Source organism: Myiozetetes cayanensis, unplaced genomic scaffold, assembly GCF_022539395.1.
Source record: "Myiozetetes cayanensis isolate MyiCay16 unplaced genomic scaffold, myiCay2020 scf27, whole genome shotgun sequence".
Classification (NCBI taxonomy): domain Eukaryota; kingdom Metazoa; phylum Chordata; class Aves; order Passeriformes; family Tyrannidae; genus Myiozetetes; species Myiozetetes cayanensis.
In genome coordinates, this window is record NW_026087488.1 from 6,840,563 (window position 1) to 6,850,245 (window position 9,683).

Consider the following 9,683-nt stretch of genomic DNA (forward strand, 5'->3'; position numbering starts at 1 on the left):
CCCCCAAACACCTAAACCCACAAATCTAATTACACCAAATGTGCTCCTCATGCAAAGCCGAGCTCTGAGCTCAGCTCAGCTCCAGGTAGGCCCAATGGTTTAGCTGCAGACTAAACTTTTGGAAAAACAGAAGCTGAAATAGTAACACAACAGCGAAGCTGTATTAGCCCTTTAGGGAAATACCTAAATAAGCAATACAATTAATGAAATAGTATTTATAGCCTTTGTGTCATAAGTGTATTATTTGTAAATAAAAGCAGAGCAGGTTTGCCTTGGTAAACTGGCACGGCTCTGACTCCAACCCTGCCCTTACCGAGGCCTTTTGGTGCTTAAAGGGGATTTATAGGAATGATGGGGACAAAACTTGTAGCAGGGCCTGTTGTGCACATGCAACACAATGAGTGCTTTGCCCTCTGCACAGTTTGAGGGCAGGGAGAAGGGAATTTGACATTCCCAGCACAGGAAGATGAAGCTGCATTTTGCATTTCCCTGGTAAATGTCCCTACACTTTGAAAAGTTTAGCCCAGGAAGTGACATTAAAAAAAGTAAATCAATAGTTATCGAATTTATACTCAGCCTGTGAATCCTGTTACAGGAGGCTTTGTAGAGATGGTCATCTCAGTGCCTGTTTTGCTTCAGAGCATGAGGCAGGAGTTGTGTCTTCTTTACTATCTGTATCTAGGGTTGATTTGCAAGATAGAGTTAAAAAAAAGGTGGAGGCATCAGTTGTTCATTACAAAGGGTGAACAATTGTAACTAATCAGGGCCCAGCGCTGCTGCTAATGCCTGCAAACCTCCCTCCTCCCCACCAAACCATGTGGGGGTTTAAAATGTAAATACAATTTGTAATTGAGAGCAGCATTTTATTACTTGCTTTTAAGAGGCACAGGACGCCTGTAACCCTCAATATGAAATTTCCGCTGGCTGGAAATAAATTCAGCTCCGTGTTTTGCTTTTATTCCCGCGGCGACTCCCGCACGGGAAAGGTACCGGCTGGTCTGCAAGAGCTCAGTCTCTCACTCAACACCGAGGGGAGAAGTGGCTGGGAGCTGTGGTTTTGCAGCCACACTGCTGCCTTCCTCACATTGCACACTGGAGGCAAAGGCAAACACGCTGCAGAATAAATCCTCGCAGATGCTGAGAGCGGCTGAGCTACCACAGCCCGGGCTGGGGGCAGTGGCAACTGCAGGCACGCAGCCCTTCCCTGAATCCCGCTTTCCTTCTCAGTGCTGGGCTGCCTAACAGCAGCTTTTACTGCTGGTTGTAGTTATTGCTACCTCAGCCTTGCAATAGCACCCAGGAATTGAGGAGAAGGGCTCGGGGTCCGTAGGGTTGGGTGCTGCACAACTGTGGAACAAGCAACAGCTCCTGACACAGCGAGAGGCAAATGGGTGTGCAAGGCAGGTGACAGGAAAAATACACAGAAAAAGAAGCATGGGGCATTTTCCCTTCTTCTGTGATATGGGAGATGTCACCAGGATATGTGATTTATAGTTAGATCCTTTAGGGAACTGAATGCTCAGGCTGTATTTCACTTAAATTAACCATAACAGGATTCCACTTCAAACTCTCAGCACTTCAGCTGGATTTGGAATGTGAGGTTCTTATGTGGAGACGGAGGCTTTAGAATGGCACCACCAAAGAAGTAACTCATGGGTACCTTTATTAGCATGGAAACAATCCCCTCATACTTTCTGTCTCCCTTCTTTTCCTTTTCTGTCAGCTCTGGATCTGGGAAACAGCATGAAGAGAGATCCCCATAAAGAGCACAATAATCCTGCCCTGCAGCCCTGGCAGGACATTGGCAGGGAAAGAGGAATAGGAAGTTATTCCCATTTTGGCTGGAAGGACTGGTGACCTCCACCTGAGCAGAATTCAGCACTGTCCAGAAAATTAAAGACAAGTGAAGAGGCAGGGATTTAAAGGAAGATAGAGAAAACCCTCTGGATTTTAAGGTAAACCATTACACCAGCTCATGTTCTGGGTTTAACCCATCAAAGATTTCTTCACTGAGGAATCAGGAAAGTATTACCTGTGAGAGCAGAAGGGAAGGCAGCCATGCCAGGGCCTGCCACTTCAGAGAATACAAACTCTTTCTGCTACTTCAAGGCTTCTCGGCTGAATTAATGTGTAGGACATAATAACAGCCATGCTGAGAGTGAAATATTCCCTCTCTCATTAGAAACCACTTCTGTTCTTGTTGAGCTGTATCCTCCCACCTTCATCTGCTCTGGGTTCTCTCCAACATTATTTACAATAATTGTACCCACCTTCGCTGTTGGATTTCTCAGAGGAATTGTGGCTAAGAGGGATAAAAGATGTCTACACACTCAGTGGCTTTTTCCTCAAACAAATCAGGAAGTCAAGCATGGTTTACAAGCAGAAAGAGCTACTTGAAGAGCTCTGGGGTGTACTTTTTTTAACCACTTAACGTTGCAGGACACCTTGACATGCTTATCTTATACACGAGGAACTAAAATTGTACATTCTGTCAAGTAGATAAGTGAGTTGATTAAAAAACCCCTCGATATCCAAGAGCTCCTACTGAAATCTCAGGATGCATAACACATTCCTTGACCTGAAGGCTGGAGTAAGGTAATGTAGGAGTAATCTACCCACAGTTTGTCTTCAGGGAGTCCTTCCTTCCATGATCTTGCTGGTAAGAAGTGGACAAACTATCCAGGACTAAGACACAAGTGTGGAGTGACTGGATTTGCTCAAGTTACTTCTCTGCATATTGAACATTTTAAAAATATTGAATATTTTTCTGTTCCCTTACACACACAAAAAAACACACCCCAAAAACAAAAAATGAAATACAGAATGACATGCAACTGATGACTCCTTGCACATTAACCCTTTGCCTGTCACACTGACAAATACCAAACTGCAAATGACCTCTCACCACTAACCCACGTTTATCTACTTGGGTCGCTGCCCAAGTGCACAGCTACAGTGGCTAAATGAGTGAGGAGGGCTTGGTCATGGTTTGACACTCTGTGCTTTAGGGAGTCTCTGTGTGGCCAAGATGTTGGATTCATGGTCCGGATTTCTTGCACTTGTTTTTAAACCAAAAAGTTCAAGTTAAAGATATTTCTTCACAGACAAGGAAGACTAGCTCCTCCAGGATTGATTCAGCCCACCTGAGATGCAATTATTACAATTCATTATTATTTTTCAAACCTTGTGTCTTCTAAAACATGACTTTTGGGGTGTGGACTCATGCTTTTGGGATCCTTGTATGGAGTATATTGGAATATGACAATATCTCTGAATGTGGTATTTGCATTTCCTCCTGTTTTCAGTGACTGTAGTGTGTATTTTCAAACTACCATGGGATTTTGTGCTGCATTTCTGAGTACACTGGGGTTGGCTCACATGCATACATAACTAATGTCTGTGTTTTGAAGTGCCAGGAATGTGAAATGGGTTAGCAAGCTAACTGAGTGGAGCAGCAGGTCGAGACATGTCACAACAGTGTAATTCATCCAACAGAATGAGCATAGCTTGGGGGGTCCTAAGTTAAAAGAACTTGATTAGTCTCAGCTCAGAGTAAGGATTAGCACAGACTGGCAAAGCCAGGAGCAAAGACATTCAGACATGGTTTAGGGTGATGGTTCTGTAAGGTTCTACTGACAGTCACCAAAATATTTAGGAAGTAAGGCCCAAGTGAGTCAGGCTGGGGATTTGAGTTGCTGAAGCATCGCTGTGAATGCGCCTGTTTATTTTCCGAAGGTTGTCCATGAGCTGCTCACTTATCTCACAGCTGCTCTCTCTCTGGTCCCCCTGATGTCCGAGGCTGGCAGGACGTGGCATCACCCACTGTGAGAGCTGAGCTTCCCTGACAGGACAATCCTCCCTCCTGCACTTTTCACCTACAGCCCCTGGACTGCAGTGGAACCACAGCTTGCAGCATTATGGACTGGCTGATCTTCACAGGTCCCTTCCAACCCAAACCATTCCATGCCTCCCTAAATGCAGCAAAGGGGCCAGATTCTGTCCTCAGCCCCATGATGGCCAACCCCAGATAATTCCACTCATTCTAAGGGGTGACAGTGGATCTATGCTGTTGTTTGTGAGGTCAGAACATGGCACCTTTCATATGTGCTGTGCTCCTTTTCATAACTTTAGGCCCAGTTTAGGAGTGTGGGTTGTTTCTTTAGCTCAACAGGAGAGTTTGTTACTCTGTCATGTGATGATTCTCCCATAATGATTTTTTAGAGGAGTGCCAAAGGATTGAATTGGGAACTTGTGATGTGTTCAAAGAGTTGTTAAATGCCTTTGTGGTTCTTGGATTTACAGCTACTGTGCTGGAGGAATATGGCCCTATTACCATGTTCTACATTCAGCATCTGCAAAGCAATGCCAAGCTACTATAGCCATAATTTCCAAAGTGGCTGTTTCAGCTGGCATTTTCCACTGCATTTAAATTCTTGAGTTGTCCCCCATTTGGCAGTCCTTTTTCTAGTGCTCTTATGGATGGTGTAGCCTCAGATGTGTGCTGTTCTCTGAGGTGATATTGCTGCCCATCTTCTGTTCCACTCCGTGTCTTATAACCTGCAACGGAGTGCAAGTTCCAAAATCTCGGTGTGATGTGGTCCAACATACTGTGAGATTCATCTGCAATTAAACCACAAATACCTGGCATGAATTCAGCCACTGGGTCAATATTCAGATATTATTTTCTGTAAACAATAATGGCTTTTGTTATGCTGATTTTTTTCAGAGGAGCTAGAACCTTAGATAGGTACATTTTAGGTGAAGAGTTCCAATTGCTTATCGTGAAATTTTAGGAAGCTTCATGCCATACATATTCTGAACAATTTCAGAAATTACGCATGTGTGTGGGTACAGACAGAAATTACAAATGCAGCAGATTAATTTAGGAAAGAAGATCTTATCCTGACAGAAAAATGCATAGTAGACCCCATCAAAAGTTAAATAAAAGACAGATACATTCAGGCAAAATTTCTGACAGGGAGAATTTGTCAGGTGGTGGGCTGGTTCTTCCATTCTTTGAAAGTTTCTAGTGATTGTGGCCTGTCTTTCTGTGAGGATTCCTGGCCAAGATGTCAGAAGATGTCTAAATCTCACCTGGTTTCCCAGAGCTTTCTCTTTAGCTTTCCTTTAGCCTCCCTCTGTTCCTGACCCCTGCTTTGCTCAACCCCAATTCCTCAGCAGGGTTTCTTGCTGCCAGAAAGAACAGGCATTGCCAGCAGAAACTAATTGCTTTCTCACCAAATCCTATCTTGCAGCACAGATGCTGTGATCTGTCCCGCTGCTTCCAAGGCCTCCCAAATAGTTCATGTAGAGATAGCACCTCTGGAATGGCCAACAGTCCAAGGAGGGAGCAGGGGATGTGCTAAACTGCACCTGTGATGAAGTGTGGAACCGTGAGGGCAAGTCCACTGACCACACTGGCTCTGAATTCTGTCACTGAGGATGCTGTGGCTTCAGCTGGCTTGGCCAACTACTATCAACATAAAATAATATTAATAACAATGACAATAATATTTAAAAATACGTGCTAGCTCAACCAGAAGACGTGGGCTTGACCCAGCAGCTGATATATGCAATACTGTGGCCTGTGTTAGCCAGGAGAAGAGGCTAGAGATGCTTTTCTAGTGGTTTTGTCTGTAAAACTCTAGTGGATATCACAGTGGATTTCATCAGGAACCAGCAGCTCAATTATTTTGGTTCCTGTTGGGTGTCCTGTTTTGGTTCTGCTGGATGAAGATCACGGCAGAGCTCGTGCATGGGGGTTCATGGCATCACCAGAACATTCCCTTTTCACTTATTTTTGTTTGGGGGTCATGTCTGTTTTTGCCACTGAAGATCTGGGCAGTATAAAGTAGCCAGGGAATAAAATAATAAAGGATTAATGCAAAAGGTTGGCACTTTGCTGCCTTGCATTCTAGCCTTGCCTAGGACAGGCTTCCCATCGGGCCTATAGATGCAATTTTGAGCTTTTGCTCCCTGCCTGTGGAACAAGGAAGGAATAACAGTGTGTTTCAACCTCGTGGGTGTGTTGGGCAGACAGATTCAGCCTTGGTTTTGAAATACACATATACTGTGGTAATTAGAACAATACAATAGCAAATAAAAACAGGAAGAAGAAAAGTACCTAACCCACAAAAGGATTTGGTTGATGTGCAGCAAATGAGATGTGGGACCACAGACTACGTGGTGAAGTTAAGAGAAATATTGAGCAGCTGCTCTGCTACACAGTTCTACAAAATGAAATGACATCCTGCAGGAAAAACAGCACAGGCTCCTTTACTACCCAGGAGGGCAGAGCTAAGGTTACAGGGACTGTAAGAGTGTTGTCATTTCCTTACTCCCAGGAGCTGCATTTTCCAACTTGATGGCTTTCCTAATGTAATTGCTTTTTATGCCGTGATTTCTTTAGAGCCTGATTCTTGCTGGAGTAAATCAGGAGGAACCCCAACAAAGCCAAGCAAGTGATCTCAGTGCCAGAATTTTAGGGGCCACAGTGGAATCAGGCATGCTCAGTCCACAACCTTCTTACCCAAATCCTGCAACAAATGCCCCATGCTGGAATGGCAAGGAGGTATCAGATGAAAACACAAACCAATGACAAACAGTGCATTTTTCAGTAGCCACATCATATTATGTCATTGATGTCAGGTTGAGTTATATTGGTCTGCTTTTCATTATGTTGTGTTATGCCTTTTGACATAATGCAACACACTGTAAGTAACATAAAGTGACCTCCAAGTATAAAAGAGTACACAGTTTTTGTCAGATTAGATAGTGGCTATGAATTCTCAGAGAGGGAGGGGTAACTCAGAGCAGGGGGTTTGGAGTCAGTGTCCTGAACAACAAATGCACAGAACTTAATTAACAGCCCAGGCTGTTTCCAAAATGGTCTGTGTGCCTCTGCTCAACAGAGAGAGGAGATTCACAGTGGGATTTGCACTGTTGAATTTATTTAAAATTCTGCAGAGGTCTCTGTTAGAGCTCTCTCTTTTCTGTACCTGTACTGCAGGAGCTCCATACACAGTGAACATAAGACTCCCTTGCCTGAGATTTGCCTTGTTATCAGGCTCCAAAATACAGTCCTGAGAGCAAGCTTAGCCAGTGGCCTTTCTGAGCAGCACTGTGTAACCTGTCCTCTGAATGGAATCAGCTGCTGAGAAAACAACTGTAGGGAGAAAAGGGAATCATGGTGGCTCTGAAAAGAAGGGGAGCTCCTCATTAATTCAAGGTGACTAAGGAAAAGTGGGTGATTCAAGGGAGGTTGTTAATTTTCTCTGGAGGGCTTGAAATCCACCTTAGCTTGGTAGTTCTGTCTGGTGGCTTTGCTGGAATTAGCTGATGATCTTCTCCCTTTAGTCCTTGGTCTACACTCCTGACCCACAGGTTGCACAACTGCCAGGACTTGCAGGAAGTGGAGACCTTTGATATAAAGGCTGGAATACAGCTCTCCTAAAGGGAATGGTTGCTACCTGTTGTCAGGGTATGGAAGATTTCAGTTCCCACACATGATTAACTCTCACATGTCTTCTTCTGAAGGCACCCACTCAAAGGCAGGATGGAAAACTATGTGAGGGCAGGAGAAGTGTAAAGCTGTGGTGTGAAGTTGGTCTCAAAACTCAGTCTGCAATAGCCCCAACACTTACAGAGGTACTTTATTGTACATTTCCTATGTAACGTGTTACATTCCCTGTGTAGCATATTCAGCATCAGTGCTTTCTTGTGGCCCCACTGAACTAGGAGAAGAGGCCACTTTCCATTTGGCACCCATCTGGCATCCCATCTCACCACAAGAATTGTCATCATGTCCCATCATCTGCCTTTTCAGATAGCGAGTGTTGAGGGATCTGAAACATTTTCAAGATCAGTCTCAAAGATGGAAGTTGCAAAGGCACCTGAACGCATTTGGTGTGGGTTTCCTGAGCAGTGGAATCTCACTTAAAATGGTGTTTTAAGATTAAAATTTAACGTTGCTAACAGGAATAGAGTGTAATATTTTGTGTGAAAAGGGTGCCCAGGTGAGCAGTTAGAACAGCACAGGACATCAGAATCCAGTGTGTCACATGTGTTTTCCTTATCACTTCTCCATTTAGAGATGTAGCAGAAATTCATATCTGCTTAATTTCCAGGCATGCAACATTCCTTTAAGATGTGTGTGGGATGCTGTCCTTGTTCATTAGGCCATTAATATTAGGGGATGAGCAGTTCCTTTTCCTGAACACTGTGCAATAATCCAGCTCTGCTCTCCATCCTGCCCAGAGACCTGTGCAGTCAGACCCCTGTGCCACCAACACCCACAGTGCTCTGCAGGACTCCACAGAGCTACCTTCCAGTATCATTTTGCAGCATCAGAGAGTCCAGAATTAAACATGAAACATTCCTGTTAGGTTCATGAAGAGAGCTGTTCCCCTGGACCTGAGCAACTCCCAAAGCAAGCTGCTCCCCTTGGTAGGACACCAGACTGTGCTTGTGGCCAGGCATGCACAGAGACTCAGAGTCTCACTGAGATTTGCAGCCAGGCTGGATCTCAGGAGACTTCCTATTATTGTTTTCTTTCCTAGTAAATCGTTATGTTGTCTCCTTCACAGCACACAGAGTTCAAATAAACCCATCCCTGTGACAATCTGATTCTCTGAAGGAGTGTCCTGTTCTGTTGAGTCACGTGAGAGGAAAATACAAAGAAGTAGAAAGACAGATCAAAAAGGGGTAGCAGAAAGAGCCCTGGAGGCAGACTTAAGTTTGGTATTTAATATTTCAGGTAAAATATTCACTTAGCATCAATTATCTTGTTGGGTTCCTTTTTTTTTTTTTTTTTTTTTTTTCCCAAATGAAATTGCCTTCTGAATCAGCCAGCTCTCTAATTACCAGATTGAATGATTGAAATTTTTAGGGCAATTAAATTCAAGCCTTTCTTTTTTCAGTCCTTATGTTATTCCCCCCTTCTCTCCCTCCCTCCTCCAGTCTGGAGCCTTTCTGTAATTTGGAGGCAGTTGCAGAAGCAAGCAGACCTTTAAAGCCAAGATGCATGTCTCCCTTAATTCCTCGGTGGATTTGTTTTATAGACTAGGCAGGGAGGGTTCTGGTCTCTCAGGACATGTGCATTACAAACACACAGCTTTGTGTGGGTTTTATCCTAACATGCCATTGGAAGGATTCATTTAACACAGAAATTCTGTGAAAAGACAAAGATCAATGTGGAAAATGCAAGTGCTATTGGAAAATGCCTGTAGATCAAACTAGAAAACTAATGAGCAGATTGATGGTAATAATGATGATTGATGATCTACTGGATAAGAGAAAACAAATCTCCCAATGAAACTGTACAAAGGTCTGTTCACAGAGCTGTTAGGACAAACTTACAAAAGATAAGTATTCTGCCAAGTAGAGGACACAGAATTCCCAGGATGAAATCCTGGGCCCACCGGACTGGGTGACAAAGTTGCTGCTCATCTGTGTGTCTCGTTGGGATCAGAGCACTGATCCTGCAGAACCTGTAACCATATTCTCGTACCTAAGTACGTGAGCATCTTCCATGGGCTCCTGTGGGACTATCCCGTCCTTGAAGTTAAGGGGATGCTTAACAGCTTTGCTGAGTCAGGATCTGGCCCAGGGAACATGAGAAATCTTTATCACTCTGAGTTTTTCAGCTTTCCCAACCTAATCCAGTGTACAGACCTGGGGCTGCT